Source organism: Podarcis pityusensis (genome assembly GCF_964106645.2).
Source record: "Podarcis pityusensis genome assembly, chromosome: 2".
In the NCBI taxonomy this organism is placed as follows: domain Eukaryota; kingdom Metazoa; phylum Chordata; class Lepidosauria; order Squamata; family Lacertidae; genus Podarcis; species Podarcis pityusensis.
Window position 1 is genome coordinate 25300795 of NC_138029.1, and position 20333 is coordinate 25321127.

Sequence of the window (20333 nt, forward strand, 5' to 3'; positions counted from 1 at the left end):
CACAGACAGACAAAAATGTGAGAACTCTACTCTCTGCTACCGACACTACCAAGGCAATGAAATCACACAGATAAAGACTCAGCTCACTGACAACAGACTGCTCTGCTTATTAGTATAGCTTCAAGCAAGGACTAGATTTTGTGCATAGTCTTCCTGCTGCTCTGCATCATTTCAAAGCACTCACCACTAGCTAATTGGCATGGGGAAGGACTGACTGCTGCCTAGAAACACTTTTATCAATCTGCCTGCCTGACACATCTATGTTAGTAATCTCTGGCATCTTGTTATCCTAAAAAGAAGAAACAAGTCCTTATATTGATTTTCCGTTTACTGCATATGATGTTGGCAAAAGTGTGCCTCTAAAAGAATATAAGAAGCCAATGACTTCTAATTATTATTATTTTTACAACATCTGTCTGGCATCCCAGACTTGAAAGTCATGACATCTGCAGAAGAATCTATGAACTGTCCACTGCAACTCAAGTGTCATGGACCGCTGGGAACCCCTCTCTAGAGAAATAAGGAGGGAATAAAACAAATATAAATTTTTTTTAAAAAAGGAAGGAAACAAATATTCTTAACACAACATTCACTAACTTCTAGTATCCAGTAGTCACAAACAATATCTCTGTCTTGCCCAGAGATCAAGAGGTCAAAACCAAAGGTTGCCCCTGCCTTCTCGGGACTCAAGAGGAAGGCAATGGTATCGTATATATACACATCACAATCTGTATTCCTCAGTACAATAAATACATATTATGGTAAGGTAAGGTAAAGGGACCCCTGACCATTAGGTCCAGTCGTGACCGACTCTGGGGTTGCAGTGCTCATCTCGCTTTATTGGCCGAGGGAGCCGGCGTACAGCTTCCAGGTCATGTGGCCAGCATGACTAAGCCGCTTCTGGCGAACTAGAGCAGCGCAAGGAAACACTGTTTACCTTTCCGCCGGAGTGGTACTATTTATCTACTTGCACTTTGACGTGCTTTCGAACTGCTAGGTTGGCAGGAGCAGGGACCGAGCAACGGGAGCTCACCCCGTTGCGGGGATCTGAACTTCCGACCTTCTGATCGGCAAGTCCTAGGCTCTGTGGTTTAACCCACAGTGCCATATTAAAAATACATATTAAAAGTACCAACAAAACACACAGTACTGACCCAATCCATGGATTTTCCAATAAAATTTACTCAACAGGCTACAGAACTTCAACTTGTAATCACCGATTTATTTTTACAGGTCTCAAACCTGTTTCAAAACCAACTCTCTGAGCTACAGACATTTAAGCAGAACTAAACCAAATACATTACTAGACCACCCATACATGGATTACAGACCCCACTGGTTCAGATGTTTCCACCAGAAAGGTGTCTCTCAATTTTAGGGACAAACTTGGCGGTTCATACAAAGGTCCAAACTCCCAAGAAAGACCACAGGAATGTGAACTAACCTGTGTTGCTCCTTTCGTCAGGTCTAAGAGTATAAGGGCCTTGGCAACATCAAGCAGTGTGGTCTCTTTGGGGTCACCAAATTGTTATAGGCAAAAGCCCGCCAGGGGTTCAGGCACAGCCAAATCACTTAGTCCCAACACTGATGAGAGAGACCGGGAAATGCTTCTTTCAAATGAAATCGGATTTTATTTCAAGCTGCAGACAGTGAGACAAGCAACCAGAAAAGCTTGTTCAAAGCGGCACATGCAAGTAAACAAGAGAAGCATTCAATACAAATGCTTATTTCAGTTCAACTCACAGGCTGTTTGCATGTAATGCTCAACTATGGTTTGTTTTTACCGTGATTTGTTCAACAAGTCATCTCAAAGCAAACAAACCGTAACTTATTTCTCACCTCTGCAGCTTAAAATTATCTGTCACTACTGCCCAAACCTCTTTAGAACATGGTGCAGAAAGTTAACCATATGTACACAGAGATGGCACATTTGCTATATAAAATCAATGTTCATTTACATCACTAATCTTGCTTCCCCTCTTTGAATAGTTTTTAATAATAATAATGATAATAATAATAATAATAATATCTTGAAAGGGAAGTTATCCTTCAAGCACATTTGTGTAATCTGACAGCAATTCCTCTCTATAAGGATCTGGCCTGTGAAGAACTCAGGTTAAAGGGATTTCTGACAAAACTGACAACATTGGCTGGATGAGGCAATTTGCACAAAAAGGAAAGAGGCTTTTAGAGTCTCTCTGTGGACACACAGCATTGTGATCACAGCACTTTGCAATCTGGGCGTACTGAAATAAAAGCACTCAAGGAGGAGAAACTGTGTGAAACCTCATCCGGGGGCCAGTAAGGCAGACTTAAATGTCATTATAGTAGGCAGATACACTTTACTTCAAGAAAGACAATTCCTGACCAGACAGAGGCATTCTGTTTACATATTTAATGCCCGTCATGTTTGACTGAAGCCTCTATTGAACTAAACTGTATTCTAGTTACCCCCTTTTGTTAAAGATCCAGATAACTTCACATGTACAGTATTGGCTTACAGAAGAAGTACAGGCGACTTCTGCAAAGCAACCTCTCATTCCTTTCTACATGGTGCTGTAATGCTAAATTAGCAGCGGCATCCGATGCAAATCTGAAGAAAGCAGGGGGGGTGTAGCATGGAGGTCACGCAAAGGTACTTAGCCAATCAGTCAGCCCAGCTGCAGTGCAGTGAACCAGAGACATTACCCCCCCCCACACACAAAAACCTCCTTGCTAATATGATTTTAGAAACCTAGAGCTAATGTTAGGGGTAACCTACAAGCATTTTGTAGGTCCTTGTTTGAATGCTTTTCACCCACAGCTTCTGAGAGAGAAAATTCCAAGGTCTATATAGACTACACAATGCAAGAAGCAAAATGATTTATCTAAAATCCGCCAATAGTTTATTGGTAACACAAGTTAATTGAAATTAGCCTGTATAGCTCTCACGTACAATCGTACTTGTACTTTGTAGGAAAAGATGCATGATAATATATTGTCATTCTCCTTCCTCTTAATCCAATATCCACACATGATCAACCTGTGAGTATTACAGATCGCCTCCCATCTTTTCTGCCAACTGCCTGGTTTTTTTTTTAATGAAATGGAACAGGATTACTCTTAAATCTGCTCAGAATATTGCCAATACGTCAAGAGATTAGGAAAAGCTGTGCACACTCTTTAAAAGTAGAATCACTATTTACAGGGCAGGAATCAGTTAAAAGATGCAGTACAAAGAGCATAGTACCTCAGTCATATGCTCTTTTTGTTTCTCAGTCCAAACATTAATATGAACTATTTAAAGTAACATACTCCTAATTTGTTTATTTCTTTTTAAATACTTCTAAGATGCCATTAAGGGTCCAAGGATATGGTGAACCATAAAAAAAATACAGTGCAAACAACAATAAAAACTCAACAAAAGACAGTTACAATAAAAGGGAGGAGCGAACCACAAAAAATATGTATCAAAGAAATGGTAGTAAAAACATACGAGTTTCGGGATTCTCCTTATGCCTAAAGAACCCCAGCCCGCAATTCAACCCAAAAGTATGGAGCCACCACTGAAAAGGTCCTCTCCCTCATGCCAACTAGCCTGACAGCTCTCAGACACAAGCACTCCTAACAATATTTATTCAGAGTTACGCTTATTTCAGCTGAAGTCACTTGCAAAAAAGTAAGGTTAAGAAAGCAGGCTTCTGCTAAAGTTGCCATTTAACAAGGGAAACACAGTTTTACAGTGAGCCAGCCCAATGAGCAACTGTAGGAGCTGCTGGCAAACAGAATGGCCACTTGTCTGAAGAAATCATAGTGGAATAAGCTATGTGGTTTAATTGATTAATTGCTGATTAATTATGCACAAATATACACATTAATAAAACAGTAGTTCTAATGGGATTATGGTTTGTTTTTTTTAAAAAGGAGAAGGCCGAGTGTTGCAGTCCTAGTGGCATGAACCAAAGAATGGCTGAAATATAAACTTCAACATACCGGTATGTATTTCACTACTACAGACAACAGCTATATTACAGTTAGCATCAGAGGCAATGTGCCCCTGGCTGACAGCTGCTAGGAATCACCACTGGCAAAATGCAGTTAAGGTTCATGTTTTGCTTGTGGGCCTCCGAAGGGCAACCGGTTGGCCACCGTGAGAACAGAACGCTGGACTAGATGGGCCTTTAGTCTGATCCAGCAGAGCTTTTACGTTCTTATGCAGTACAGTCAGACCTTGGAAGTCGAACGGAATCCGTTCCGGAAGTCCGTTCGACTTCCAAAACGTTCGGGAACCAAGACGCAGAAGCTCCTGCAGCCAACTGGAAGCCGCGATGGACGTTCAGGTTCCAAAGAACGTTTGCCAACTGGAACAATCACATCCAGGTTGGCGGCATTCAGAAGCCAAAGCATTCAACTCGCAAGGCGTTTGACTTCCAAAGTACGACTGTACTGCCAAAAACTTACTCTGACACTATGCTTATGGCCTGCTAGAGGAAAATCAACGTTTTGTCAATGCAATCAACTTTCCACATGAAGCAGGCAATCACTGTCAATCAGCTAACATATATCCAGCGTGTTAGCCATGCAAGCCTGTTGCATTAAAAGCTACGGAAAGGCTTGTAATATATAGCATAGGCTTTTGCGGACTAGTCTCCACTTCAGATGCATTCAATTTTATGTAAGTTGACCGATCTATACATACATAAGGTTGCATGGGAATGCAGATGGGGAGTGGGAATGTGTAAGCGATAAGGGATAAATGCAATACAAGACCAGACTGTGACAATTACATTAACGGTAAAATCATTATAGTGACCATTCATATTTGCAAAGCTGTGTTGATGATAACACAAATTTAATGGCAAGTTAATTAGCTGACCGTTCTTATTTGCTCTTCCAATTCAAATCTACCATATTTCATTTTTGTAAAACAATTTTTGTTTTTGTGAAAACGCAAACATAAAAAACCGTATTACTTTTAGATAATAAAATATGCAGCATATGAAGATATGATTTAAATTTACAACAACAAAACAACAACAACATGTTGGACCTATCAAAATAATATATATGGTTCAATTATCATGGTATTTCATATTCCACTGATTATAAATAAACACCACTTTTCAATAAACCTGTCTGTTGAGCACCCTCCTATTAATCTGTACATTTTGGTTAGAAATGTCAAATTTCCTCATACCAAATATTCTCGAGGATTTCCAAGATGCAGCTACCACTTATCTTGCTATCGCATGTAAAACTCTTCGAAATTTCCAAGTCTTCCTGTCAGGTGTGACCCTTCAAACATCCCAGAAAGAGTCCTTTAGGATTTCATATCATATCCCATCATCTATTTTTATTGCTTCTGGAACCTCCTGCCAAAACGGCTTGACAAGACGGCAGCCCTAACATACATGTGTTCAATCTGCATTATTCACTTTTATCTTATGCCTTTGCGCCACAGGAAGATGCAGCATCAATTCAGGGCTTGGCATGCCATTGCAGAGAGAGCAGCTGGTGGTGATAGGGAAACCAGAGAATTAATTTGTGCTCTTGTTGGTCTTATTTTTCCCCCACAGCCTCTCTTTACGGTTAAACAAAATCACTCCCCAAAATCCTAACCAGAACCCAGAACGACTACAGTAGAAGCGAATTGTAAAATACAGCTGCTCCTCAAAGGAAAACAAGATGGCCTTTCCTTGTCTGCAGCTAGATATGGACTGTTCCTTCCCATAATCAAAGCATGTGCAGGCATGACTGCATTCAAAAGATAACTGACGGTGGCTGCATTGATATCTTGACAGCTAGCCACTCTGGCTGTGGCTCTAGAAGAACAGCCTTGGGATTTGTTCTTAAAGCACCACAGTCTGCATTCCAAACGTGAGGAGGCACACTGCCCTCTCATGCCACCCGAATGGATATTTCTAATTTAAGCAGTAGGTGTTACTAAAGCCTCATCCCTTGGACCTGGCTTGCTATTGCTCTTCTTCTCCCTCCCCACCCTGCGTGCATCTCATTATCTGCAAAACTGCAGCGATGTCCACTTGATGCCTAATTCATATGCAGCATCCAGGGTGCCAACTTGAACAAAATACAGTGGTACCTCGGGTTACATACGCTTCAGGTTACATACACTTCAGGTTACAGACTCCGCTAATCCAGAAATACTACCTCGGGTTAAGAACTTTGCTTCAGGATGAGAACAGAAATCCCGCAGCGACGGCGTGGCAGCAGCAGGAGGCCCCATTAGCTAAAGTGGTGTTTCAGGTTAAGAACAGACCTCCAGAACGAATTAAGTACTTAACCCGAGGTACCACTGTAAGTGGGGGGGGGGGGCGGTAACCCTGCCCAGCATAATCGATCACACTCCATTTGAATTGCAATGCCCATCAACTTGGGGAGGGGGTGGTTTGGCCCCCCCGTCAAATATTTTATAGGAGTTGGCTCCTATGGGCAGCATAATGAGGTTGTGCAAAAGCATCGATTCTGGAACGGGCAGGGAGGGGAAAGCGCATAAACGCACGCAAGCGAAAGGCATGCTTTCGGACAAGCTTACAAAAACCAACTCCTTCCCTCCCAGCTCACGTAGCTGCGTTCCGCGCCAAGAAGCGGAGAAACCCGACGCCGTCGTGAGGGTTGCTCCTCAATTATTGACAGCTCCAGCCCCATATACACCTGCAGCGACAGCAGCCAAGCCTGTCTGGGCTGGGAGAGGAGCCGCGTGCGCCGACATGCCCAAGACAGCCCGTGGCCTTGGCAACTCTCCCGAAGAGGAGGCCGTCGGGTTGCAGCCCCCGAGCGGCTTCTCCAGCAAAGGAACGTGGGAAGCAGAGGGGCCTGGGCCTGGGGGTGCTGCTCGCCCTCTCCAGAAAAAAGGGGGGCAAATAAACAAACCAACCCGCCGCCTCCTTCCCTTCCCCTGAATATCTCTTCTTCCACCCTAGCTTTGGCCTCCCCTTTCCCCGCGTCTTTTCTCGCTCCGTTCCCGCCACCGCGCAGCCCCACACGGCGCCTTCCTCCCCGCCGCCGAGCCTGTACCTGAGAGAAGCCGCAGCCTCGCCTAGAAGCAGCCGCCGCTCCCCAAAACAGCCAAGCCGGCGAGACGCAGTGGCGGCGGCGGCGGCCCCGCTTCCTCCACCTCAGGCCCGCTTCGTCAAGGGGGCTGAGAGGAGGAGGAGGAGGAGAAGGCGGAGAAGGAGGCGGCGGCCGGCGCGCATGGCGCGCAGCTGCCGTTGCGCGCCTTTGCCCCCGCAGCCTCGTTCCCAGGGCAGCTTACCTGACTCTGCCGTGCGAGAGGGAGGCGAGCTGCCTTCCGCCGGCTTGGACGGAAAGCAGAGAGGAAGGAGCGTCGTCTGCTGGTAGGAGCAAGTTTCCAAGCCCAGCGAATTCCTCTCCTCCTCCCCGCTCCGAGGGAAGGGAAGAAATGGAAATAAAAGGCGCCGTTCCGCAGGCGCCGCTTTAGACGTAGCGACAGAAAAGAAACATTCTCCCGCCGAGTCCTCGGGTCGGAATGCGGCAGATCCCAGACGCGTTGCCAAGCAATGCATTCGGTGGCGTTTTCTTCTCTCTCATACACACACCCCGGATTATACTCTAAAGAGCCTACCCAATGCTGGTGGCGACCCTAGGGCAGCGGGGAGATGGATCGGGTGGAGAAGCCAGGCCACCCATAGGAAGAGCACGCGCAACACCAGGACCACCAGCTTAACATGAATCAACAGTGTGGTGATGCAGCAGCAAAAAAGAGCTAATGCTATTCTAGGCTGCATCAACACGGTGGCCATATACAGTGGTACCTCAGGTTACAGACACTTCAGGTTACAGACTCCGCTAACCCAGAAATAGTACCTCGGGTTAAGAACTTTGCTTCAGGATGAGAATAGAAATTGTGCGGCGGCAGCGCAATGGCAGCAGGAGGCCCCATTAGTTACAGGTTAAGAACAGTTTCAGGTTAAGAACGGACCTCCGGAACGAAGTAAGTTCTTACCCCGAGGTACCACTCTATGTCCTCTTTTTCCAGGACAAGTCCTTTTCTTCTTCTTCATGGATCTTAGAAATGAGAGCCGTCATAGCGCTCCATAGTTAAAAGTGGAAGTCGGCAAATGTTTTTGGCTCTTAGAAATATGGCAGCTCTAATAGAAGTATAGTGTCCAGATGAAGGGAAGTCATGGTATCACATCTGCCCTCCCATCAGATGTTGAATAAATAAGCAACTATCGGGCTTTTAGAAGGCATCTGAAGGCAGCCCTGTTTAGGGAAGCTTTTAATATTGGATGAATCATTGTATTTTAATATTCTGCTGGAAGCCGCCCAGAGTGGCTGGGAAAACCCAGCCAGATGGGCGGGGTATAAATAATAATAATAATAATAATAATAATAATAATAATTAATTCTGCCTCGGTCAGACCACACCTGGAATACTGTGTCCAGTTCTAGGCACCACAGTTTAAGAAGGGCGTTGACAAGTGGAATGTGTGCAAAGGAAGGCAGCTAAGATGATCAGTTGGTCTGGAAACCAAGCCTTACGAGGAGCCCTTGAAGGAGCTGGCTACGTTTCGTCTGGAAAAGAGGAGACTGAGAGGAGATAGGATAGCCATCTTCAAATACCTCAAGGGCTGTCACATGGAAGATGGAGCAAGCTTGTTTTCTTCTACTCTGGAGGGTAGAATGTGAACCAATGGCTTCAAGTTATAAGAAAGGAGATTCTGACAAAATGTATGGAAAAACTTTCTGACAGTAAGAGCTGTTCGACAATGGAACAGTCCTCCTTGGGAGGTTGTGGACTCCCCTTCCTTGGAGGTTTTTAAGCAGAGGTTGGATGGCCCTCTGTCACGTATGCTTTAGTTGAGATTCCTGCATTGCAGGGGGTTGGACTAGATGACCCTTGGGTCCCTTCCAACTCTACGATTCTTTGAACACAGAGACACACCATACATTCAAAGCACGTTCAATGCACATGCCTCTCCTCGCAAAAGGAAGGATCCTGGGAACCGTAGTTGAAGGATTCTGGGAATTGTAGTTGCCATGTTTCCTTTGAGGGAAGTTGTATGCTTTAAATGTACATACCCTCCAACATTTCTCTGATGAAATATTATTATTATTATTATTATTATTATTATTATTACTACTACTTATTATATTTATACCCCACCCATCTGACTTGGTTGCCCCAGCCATTCTGGGCAGCTTCCAACATATATAAAAACATCATTAAACATTTTTTAAAAAATTTCCCTATACAGGGCTGCCTTCAGATAGCTCAGGGCTCGGATAACTCCATACCCTCCAACATTTCTCCAATCAAAATAGGGACGTCCTAAGGAAAAGTGGGACATTCTGGGATCAAATCAGAAACTGGGATGGCTTCTGTAAATCCAGAACCTTCCCCCTGCTTAGAAGTAAGTCCCACTGGGTTTTGTGATGGTTACTCCCAAGGAAGTGTGGGCAAGATGGCATCTGAGGCTTTATAAACAACCTAGGTCTAACAGGAGTGGAGAGAGACTCCTAGCAAGATTACAGATGCTTTAGGTCTGAATCTTTGTTCTTCCCTTTTAATTTCATTCCAGGCAGAAACTTGAAGCTTCAAAGACAGGGGTCTAATTTGTTGCTATTTCAGAACACTTTGGCAGGAGGAAAACTGAGCAGCTGAACATAATAATTCTTCAACGTAGAAGATGCTTATTAGCCCCACAGTCTAGGAAGAGCTAGTGAGCCACATGTAGTCATCCTCAGACTTCTTACCAAATTCTGTTGCATTTAAAAACAACAACAGTTTGCCACCTGATATTTATATAAACAATGGCATCTTGAGTAGAAATCGTGTATATTTGTTATGTTTATTATGATATAGCTGTAGTAGTTACAAGAAATCAATTTGACGCTGTCACCATATGTGTAATTGCAAACTGCAAAAAAGTAAAAACAACAAACCTTGCTACCATTTTTAACCAAAGAGTGTCTTGCCATGCAAGCAACATTCCAAAGTATGAAATACCAGTTCATTAAATATGGGGAATTATTATTCCAGTTATCAGGAACTTTTGAACCATTGTCCCTTGCAAGTAAACTCCATAATATTTTATAAAACTGTGCCATCCATGTCAGCTGCAAATAACAAGCCAGGCAGATGCTGGTCTGAGTTGTGAATCATGAGTAAGTGAAACTATGGTTTATGGAGCTAAGCAAATGTGCAGGCTCACAGAGAAGAGTTCAGAACCACTTCGTTCCTACCTGGTCCTTTTCCGGCCCCCCATGGCATTGCTGAGCCAACCAGGCTACTGTGCCCCATTAGTGTAATAGATCATGTAATTTCCCCTTTTAGTTTGCATATTTCTAACCAATGTCCCAATGACTGAAGAACTCCAGCAAACATGAATGTCCTGCAGCAACAAGCATTATTTTTAAATTTTTATATTGAAGGTGTCATTAATATCGAACTATGTTATTATTTTTTTTAAGCAAACAAACCCCAATTTAAAACTGAGAGACCCAGATTGAAATGCATAAGTCAGGCACCCCCAAACTCAGCCCTCCAGATGTTTTGGGACTACAACTCCCATCATCCCTAGCTAATAGGACCAGTGGTCGGGGATGATGGGAATTGTAGTCCCAAAACATCTGGTGGGCCGAGTTTGGGGGTACCTGGCGTAAGTTTTAGTTAAGAGGCTCATGTGAATAAAAAGATATTAACCCGGCACCTGTGAAGCACTAATTTGGAACAACGCAGCTGTCTGAACAATGCTTGCATTTGAGCAAGGCCAAGGGCGGACAATTGAATGCCTAATGTTTATGCAACCTGATAGTTGTGAGACAGATGAGGAGGGAGGTTGAAGATAAGCAAGAGGAGCCCCCACTGTGGAGCAAAGTCTACTTCAAAAGTAGCCTGATAGGGTAGGAATGTAGCCGTTGATAAGTGGCCATGAGCAGTGTGTGCAGGCCACAACAAAATGTCACCAATTAGCTTAAAGTTCTTCATTTGAGAAGATGCATAAGGGTTCTTTGTTCTACGCCATGAGCATCTCTTGCCCCCCTCCTTACTTGTCGGGCAAGGGATCCTGCTGCAGCACTGAAATACAGTGGTACCTCAGGTTAAGTACTTAATTCATTCCGGAGGTCCGTTCTTAACCTGAAACTGTTCTTAACCTGAAGCACCACTTTAGCTAATGGGGCCTGCTGCTGCTGCCGCGCCGCCGGAGCGCGATTTCTGTTCTCATCCTGAAGCAAAGTTCTTAACCCGAGGTACTATTTCTGGGTTAGCGGAGTCTGTAACCTGAAGCATCTGTAACCTGAAGGTATGTAACCCGAGGTACCAATGTAAAGATCACCCTCCTGGACGCGTTTGCCTTATTTATATTTGGTCTCTGTCTATTTGTATAGCCCAGGGTTTCCCAATTCCTGCTGTTGTTGGACTACAACTCCTATCATCCCTAGCTAGCAAGACCGGTGGTCAGGGATAATGGAATTGTAATCCAAAAACAGCTGGAGACCCAGGTTGGGGAAACCCTGGTATAGCCCCACCTGGAAAACAGATTTTGGCAGGGTGGGAGATATAATAATAATGATAAATTTTATTTATACCCCGCCCTCCCCAGCCAAGGCCGGGCTCAGGGCGGCTAACAATAATAAAAACAAGTTGAATGAATACAACTTAAAAACAAGATTAAAATACGACATTAAAATTAAAATGCAGCCTCATCACAGGTGGAGAAAGGAAAAAAGAAAGAGGGGGAGGGAATCAAACTGACTCCAAGCCAAAGGCCAGGCGGAACAACTCTGTCTTACAGGCCCTGCAGAAAGAAATCAGATCCCGCAGGGCCCTGGTCTCATGAGACAGAGCGTTCCACCAGGCCGGAGCCAGTGTTGAAAAAGCCCTGGCTCTGGTTGAGGCTAATCTAACATCATTAGGGCCTGGGACCTCTAGGATGTTGCTATTTATGGACCTTAAAGGACCATAAAGATAGTGCCCGGTAAACTTCTCTGGAAAGGCTATTCTATAACTGGGGTGCCACCACAAAAAGGTGGTCCTCCACCTCATTTCTTTTGGTGAGGACCCTCAGAGCAGGGTCTCTGAAGAGAGCATTAAGGTTCAGGTAGAAGCACTAAATATTTTCTCTCAACACTGGCCTCTGTATTGTATTTGTTTTCCCACAAGCCCTCCAACACTGGGAAGTAGGATTTTAACAACGCTGTGCAGTTGCAGTGAGGACAAATGTCAGCTTTTGGACAGATATCAATGAGCATTCTCTAACCCATGTTGAAAGGCTGCTGTTGTCTCCAGATGCTGGATCAGCTTTTCCCCCTGCAGACAAAGGGTTCCTACAGATCCTCTTGCCATGCAGATTTCAACCTTTTCTGTGCCGTCTGCCTGAAATACCAAGCAGCGTGTTATATAATGTGAAAACTTGTTGCTGCTATATGCGATCTATTCATTACCCAGTGCTGAAAATTTGTCAGAAGCACAAATGTCTTGCTTGGAACAGGTAGGACCAACCCCTTATTTTTGAGTTAGCTGTTCATGAGAATGGAGTTCCCCACTCTTTGAACCATACTTTTCCGAATCTTGAAAAAGCAGTTTTCTGTTGGTATTAAAAGTGAGATAGACAGGAGTTGCTAAATTGCTTGCAGAGAGTTTCCTGTGAGCAGTAAGGATGTAAGGAACAGATTATACACAGTTTGAAGTACAGTATAGACAAAGTGCCTCGGATAAATTCCATGGCAGTTTTCCTCCAGGGAGGCCATTGTTCAGAGGCAAGTTCTGTGGATATATTGTATATACTGAACCCTCTGTCCACTGTGAACAAACCTTTTTGGTTCTTAATATAGCACTTAATGCTTTTGGCAAGGATGTTTGAATAAATTAGCATCTTTGTTTAGCAGAACGATGGGCCTGTAAGATTCCAGATACAGTGGTACCTCGGGTTAAGTACTCAATTCGTTCTGGAGGTCTGTTCTTAACCTGAAACTGTTCTTAACCTGGGGTACCACTTTAGCTAATGGGGCCTCCTGCTGCCATTGCGCCGCCACCGCACAATTTCTGTTCTCATCCTGAAGCAAAGTTCTTAACCCGAGGTACTATTTCTGGGTTAGCGGAGTCTGTAACCTGAAGCGTATGTAACCCGAGGTACCACTGTACATGCATCCTGTTCTAGGCTTAGGAATAGCTGCTATTCCAGTTTTTCTCTGCATCTGGGGGATATCTCCAACTTTCCTTAGCTGCATCTTTACAATTTAATTTTTTTTAAATAAATCCATCTAATCCCAGTGTTTGTTGTTTTTAATATCACTCCTTAACTTCCTCTTCTAAGATTTCTAGAGTTGGATTCAGTGATTTTCATTTGTATTCTGCTCTCAACTAGGGATCTAAGTAGTAAGACTGTCTCCATTTAGCTTACAAATAGACAAAAGAGCTCCTAACAGTATTCAGCAAAAGAACTTCAACATAGTAATGTTAAATTACCATCTTTATTGACAGAAAACCGATTTCTTGCATGCTGTCTTCATCAAATAGTTGAGTAAATGTTTAGTTGACTAAATGTTTTGAGTTATAATAGAACTCATGTCATGGTTCAATGGAACTTGCCAGTTTCAAGAGATTTTCAGTTTTGCTCTTTTGACTAGCATTTTGGAAAAAACCTGTGTCCCCCCCCCCCCCCGTTTCTCCAATATTACTGTTGGCGGGGATTCTTGGCTCGATTTATAGCTTGCTGCTGCTCAGAATGCACAATTATTATTATTATTATTATTATTATTATTTATCCAAAAATAAAATACAATTAGACCAACATTTTCCAATATACATTACATTAGTGACTGACTTCCCTTCCATGGTTTCCTCAAATTATCTATTACTGTTGCATATTGCATGCACAATAAATATTAGTCTGCTGCTTAGTAAGAAAGCCTCATGCTTGGCAAAAGCAGCTTGGCCCAGTCTGAGCTCTGGGGCTTTACTGAATGTGCCTCGAGACTGATGCTGCCATGGTATTCGACTCTGTTGCTAACTGGGATCAAGTGCATAAGCTAACATGCTAATATGAAAGATCCAAGTAGAGACGAAATAAATTTAAAATGGTCAAAGAAAAATTATAAATATGGGCCCATCAACAGTTTAAAAAAACACACCCACCAAAGAATGGTGCAACATTACCATCAAGAAGAGTAGTAGTAATTATTATTATTATTATTATTATTATTATTATTATTATTATTAATACCCTGCCCGTTTGGCTGGATTTCCCCAGCCACTCTGGGAGGCTTCCAACCGAATATTAAAAACAATACAGCGTCAGACATTAAAAACTTCTTTAAACAGGGCCGCCTTCAGTTGTCTTTTAAAAGCAACGCTGACACCAAACTCTACATACATTAAACATAATAGAAACACCGCCACCCGACCCCACCCCCATCCATCTTCCCTCTCTCCACCCCCCCCTTTCTTTTTTCTTTCTTTTTTTCTTCTCCCCCAATGCCTCAACAAATGAAACGGATTTGTAAAAATGTTACATGAAAAAAAAAATACGAGGCACTACACTTCTGTAAAACAAGAAAATCCTTAATAAAATATTTAAAAAAAAACAACAAAAAAAAGTAAAATAGTTGTTTATTGCCTTGACATCTGCTGGGCAGGCGTCACCACCGAGAAGGCCCTCTGTCTGGTTCCCTGTAACCTCACTTCTCACAGCGAGGGAACCACCAAAAGGCCCTCGGCGCTGGACCTCAGTGTCCTGGCAGAACGATGGGGGTGGAGATGCTCCTTCAGGTATACAGAGTATTTACAGGCGACTCTAAACTTATGCAGGGTATACATGCCAGAGATAGTACATAAAGCCAAAACTGTGTCCGTCACACATTGTAAAATAGGAAGCTGCTTTGTACTATTGGTCCATCTCGCACAGTACTGTATTTACTGACTGGCAGTCGGTCTCCAGGGTTTCAAGATTTTCTCCCAGTCCTACCTAGAGATGCCAGAGGTTGAAGCTGGGATCTTTGGATTCAAAGCATGTTCTCTACCAGTGAGTTACAGCCTTTTCCCCATGGCAAGTGGTCAGTAACAATAATAGAGGAGATAAGAGGATAAGTTTTTTCTTTTCCTTTTGCTGAGTAAATGTCAGAGACACTGCAGAGGAGGAGTGGTGGAGACTGCCTCCCCAGCCCGACCCTTCCAGAAAAGAAGAAGACTGTTCAGAATTACAACAGGAGTTTGAGGGAGATCACAGCGCAGATGTAGATGAGGGGGAAAGCTGGGAAATAATGGGAGAGGAGGAGGAAGAAGCTCTCACGGCTAAAACAGGCAAGTGAGATTTTTGCACAGGTACACAACTCTTTTATTTAGGACATAATAGTGAATCTGGAAAACACACACACTTGCATGCATATTATAATACAGAGGTAGCCTTTGTTCTTTCAAGAGTCACAGTCTCTAGGGGTATTTTGGCTAAATATAGCTGTGTGGAGAATTCAGTTTGGATCAGGGCTGTGATGCAAGGAGAGGGAGGGAGGGAGGGGGAGGTCTCCCCCCCTCTGCCTGCTACTAAATACAGTGGTACCTCGGGTTACATACGCTTCAGGTTACATAGGCCTCAGGTTACAGACTCCGCTAACCCAGAAATAGTGCTTCAGGTTAAGAACTTTGCTTCAGGATGAGAACAGAAATCGTGCGGCGGCAGCAGTGGGCGGCCCCATTAGCTAAAGTGGTACCTCAGGTTAAGAACAGTTTCAGGTTAAGAATGGAGCTCCGGAACAAATTTAAGTTCGTAACCAGAGGTACCACTGTAGTAGTAATAATAATAATAATAATAATAATAATAATAATTTTTAATTTATATTCCGCCCATCTGGGAGGCTTACAACATATATAAAAACACAACAAAACATCTAATGTTAAAAACCAAAATATCCTATACAAGCAACAAACAAACAAACAAACAAACCAATAAATCAATGGAAACCAATAACAACAACAACAACAACAACAACAACAACAATAATTTTAATATACAGTTTATAGTTTTACCCAAGCTGAAATAACCACCAACCCCAACTAAACATTTAACTGGAGATGGTAGGGGGTTGACCCTTCTTTTGTGCTTTGTCAGGGAGCTATGCTTCCTCCTCTTGAGCCTCTTTGAAATGGGAATGTAACTTGAAAAATATATTTTGGTAATGTACCTATACTTGGCATATGTGGTCTCAGTTGTGTAGGTTGAACTAAGGATTTGCGATGAGTTGGTGGACTGAGCAGACCAGAGGTGCCTTTTATCATCTCCAACACTATGGGTGGTATTCAACAGAGTTTTTGCTCAGGGTAAAGGTAAAGGGTCCCCAGACCATTAGGTCCAGTTGTGGCCGACTCTGGGGTGGCGGCGCTCATCTCGCTTTATTGGCTGAGGGAGCCGGCGTACAGCTTCCAGGTCATGTGGCCAGCATGACTAAGCCGCTTCTGGCGAACCAGAGCAGCACACAGAAACGCCGTTTACCTTCCCGCTGGAGCGGTACCTATTTATCTACTTGCACTTTGACATGCTTTCAAACTGCTAGGTTGGCAGGTTAGACCCACTGAAATTAACGAATCTAATTTATGAGTCGTGCTCGTTAATCTCAGCAGGTTTACTCTGAGCAAAACATAGCTGACTACTACTCCCATAAGTGTAACGCAAAACAACAGCTCATTCCAAGGAAGTTAGCAGAGCACCAAGAAGCTTCATTGACACGGGTGAAAATATAGATGATCTACGATTATTTGCACTTAAATGCACCCGCTATGCCAATACCTGTCTCCTTAGCCATATGCTTATCATGGTCAGTCCCAAGAGAAACACACAGTGCTTGACACGCTAAAGCTACACACTTGGCATAGAAGCCCTACTCCCCAAGGCCTTTTAATCAGTTTCTGAATTAAAGCACTGTATGTGGGATGAAGCCTTCCTGATGTAGCAATGTAACAAATCTGTCACTCCACTAGATGTCCCCAAAGAGTAAAAATATTATATTGTAAGGGCAAACTTCGAAACCCCACTTCATTCAGCGCAAACAGCATAAATACATGATAAAGGTAAAGGGACCCCTGACCATTAGGTCCAGTCGTGACCGACTCTGGGGTTGCGGCGCTCATCTCGCTTTATAGGCCAAGGTAGCCGGCGTACAGCTTCTGGGTCATGTGGCCAGCATGACTAAGCCGCTTCTGGCGAATCAGAGCAGCGCACGGAAACGCCGTTTACCTTCCTGCCGGAGCGGTACCTATTTATCTACTTTCACTTTGACGTGCTTTTGAACTGCTAGGTTGGCAGGAGCAGGGACCGAGCAATGGGAGCTCACCCCGTCGCGGGGATTCGAACCGCCGACCTTCTGATCGGCAAGTCCTAGGCTCTGTGGTTTAACCCACAGTGCCAGCCGCGTATAAATACATGATAGAAGTAGTTAAATTGTGTCATATTCCTTCTCCCTGTGTACTGCTTGTTAACACATGAACCTCATCACATGTGCCACACAAGCACACATGCATGCCATCGACAGAAGGATGTCTTATAAGATATTGGGCCTAGAATAACCCCACACTGCAGGAGAAGTTGCCCTGCACACTTAAGATGAGGAAGAAATTGGCAACAGAACACAGACTACCATTTATATGGAAAGCAAAGGTTTGCCGTTATTACAAAATAGAAAGGCAGTTAATAGGTGTGAAATATGGGTACAAGTGTAGGAACACAGGAAGCCGCCTTAAACCATTGGTCCATCTAGCTTAATAGTTCCAACTCTGACTGGCAGCGGCACTTCAAAGTTTCAGGGAACAGTATGTCAGGCTTCGGGAATGCGGCTCACTCACTCCCTTTGCCCATGGATAAGCAGAACAAAATAAAATAGTCCCTTACCATTTAAATAGATTTTGATGATCATCACGAAAGAACAAAGCGTCCATTCTCAGAGTAAAGGTGCTCCCAATTAATGTCTACACCCACATCCCCACCCTCATAACTTCCTCGCCTTGCAACCTGATCTCACAACCACTACCTTATCTACTCTACGTGACCTTGGACTGATAGGCTGGACACTTTCTAGCGTGAGAGAGTCTGCTGGCTCTCTCTCTTCCAGTTCTTCTTCACTTTGCTGCTCAACCCCCTGGTTTGTCCCATCTTTTGTCTTCTGAACTATGCCCCTCTGCAAACCACTGTTCTCAATCTATACTGTCCCACTGTTCCCGAGCAGCTTCAGAACCCCACCATTCCTCATCAGAACAGTACTCCTCAGCCTGGTCTCCAACACAGTATTTCCTAGCTCTAGCTGGAGATGATGAGGATTGAACCTGGGTCCTTTTCCATATAAAGTGTATACAGTACTGTACCCTTGGGCTGTGACCCTGCCCACATTCATGCACAGGCCTACACAAACACAGCATGGCCTGGACTGACAGTTCAATCAACTTATCCTAGGGAGAGAGGGAGAGAGGGAGGGAAACTGTGGCTGCCATATAAAGAGGGGAGAGAGTGCTAGGGATCCAGCATGCTATAATGGAGGCCTGAGCATAATAGGACACAATCAAACGAAATAATGCAGGATTGGGCCATGTGAGGGTTGTGCAACTGTCTAGCTGAATCCAACCCATATATTCACTTTTTAAATACATCTAGGGTGGAATTCAATGTCACACTAAGGTGATTGTTCCATCCATGCAAGCTTTTCTGCTTGCCAGAATGATTTCCCCCCTCAACTCATCATGCAGTCTTTTTGAGGTTTCTCCCAATCCTGCCAAACAGATTTGGGAGAAGGTGTGAGGGATGGAGAAGGGAGATTATCACAGTGTGTGTGTGTGTGTGTGTGTATGTAGCCGGGATGTAAGAACTTTGCTGAAGCTTCGTGTTGATGAATTGTGCGATGGCATACCTCAGAGGCACAATGCCTTCCGATGTGCATTTGCAGCATTCACAATCAGAAATGAAATTTTGCGAAGGCATAGAGATGCTGCCGTTTGCAAGTCAGCACTGATGTTTTGCTCGAATTCATGTCAGAACTCAGCAGGAACCAAATTTCAGGCACAGGACCTATTTGTCATGCCAGGCAGGCAATGTGTGTGTGTGTGTGTGTGTGTGAGAGAGAGAGAGAGAGAGAGAGAGAGCACAGTCCAGTCCAGAGTACTAGCACCCACTTTAGTGATACTATGATATTTCAACTTTAAATTTTTTGTAATGGTACATGCTCCCCACCTTGCCAAGCGATGAGAGCAATGTGGGTTTGACTTCCTTTAGATCAGAGCACACTGAGGACTTGTGACATTTTTGTAATGTTTTATCTACAAGCAAGTAGAACCTGCTATGCTCTGAATCAGTGTTCCTGCTAATCAAATCAACCATGCCCTCCTCCACAATACTCCATTCCATTTCTCCTTCACTGTCCTCTTGCCCCAGTGCAATTTCATGGCCACTGAGCATGCTCAGGCCCCATTGGGGTGTTGTCAGGGTCCTCCTCCCCATTAGGATTCCCCCTAAAGAGTTTTGGGAAACCACTTTTTATGTAAACCACTTAGAGGTTTAATTATCCTAAGCGATATAATTTTTCAAATAAATATGCTTTTATAATATGATATTCCTTAATATCTGTTTCGCTAGATAAGAAAATGGGTGGGGGTGCTATATGGCGTGAAGCTCTCCTAAATGGGAAGAGGGTAAGATTAAAAAGCACAATTTGCAAGAGGTTTTCCCCAACCATTAATGCCCAGTGTTTAAATCTCTGGTTGCTGAGATGCACTTTTGTATTGAGTTGAAATTTGCAGGAAGAAGAAGAAGAGTTTGGATTTGATATCCCGCTTTATCACTACCCAAAGGAGTCTCAAAGCGGCTAACATTCTCCTTTCCCTTCCTCCCCAAAAACAAACACTCTGTGAGGTGAGTGAGGCTGAGAGACTTCAGAGAAGTGTGACTCGCCCAAGGTCACCCAGCAGCTACAGGTGGAGGAGCGGGGAAGCGAACCTGGTTCACCAGATTACGAGTCCACCGCTCTTAACCACTACACCACACTGGCTTGCACCCAAAAACAGTTTATGTTTAGAGTTTAAAAAAAGTTTGCTCACCCTCAAAGGAGCCCACCGGTCTATGTGTTTTTGTGTGAAGAACTGTTCTGAGAATAACTCCTGTCCTGAGTGGAAAGAGATAAGCTCAGGGAAGTGATTTGTGCTGAGATGCAATAGGGCTGATTGGAAATGAGCAATCCTCTCTTTGAATCAGATACCTGGAAGGAACTCTGTAGGTTCACATGTGGGTTAAGCAGCTCCCTGATCCATTTGAGACCAGGTTCAGTATCCCGGTATTGGAGTGTAGAGTGTGCTTTGATTCTGCCCAGTTTGTTGCACTGAATGTCTGCTACTTGTA

General features: G+C 43.9%; 1 protein-coding gene across 4 annotated transcripts in view; it reads right to left on the reverse strand.

The window, feature by feature from the left end:
- ABCA5 (ATP binding cassette subfamily A member 5) overlaps positions 1 to 7394 on the reverse strand; it is a 59125-nt gene extending 51731 nt beyond the window's left edge. Inside the window, exons 1-2 of one of the 4 annotated variants that reach the window (XM_080994346.1) lie at positions 7253 to 7394; positions 1445 to 1640 (exon numbers count right to left, since the gene is read on the reverse strand). The gene's annotated coding sequence lies outside the window, so the exon portion shown is untranslated. Of the gene's footprint in view, positions 1 to 1444; positions 1641 to 7014; positions 7176 to 7252 lie in introns of those variants that run through there. The other 3 variants (XM_080994347.1, XM_080994348.1, XM_080994349.1) reach the window with 3 other exon arrangements.
- Between the last annotated feature and the right edge of the window lie 12939 nt (positions 7395 to 20333).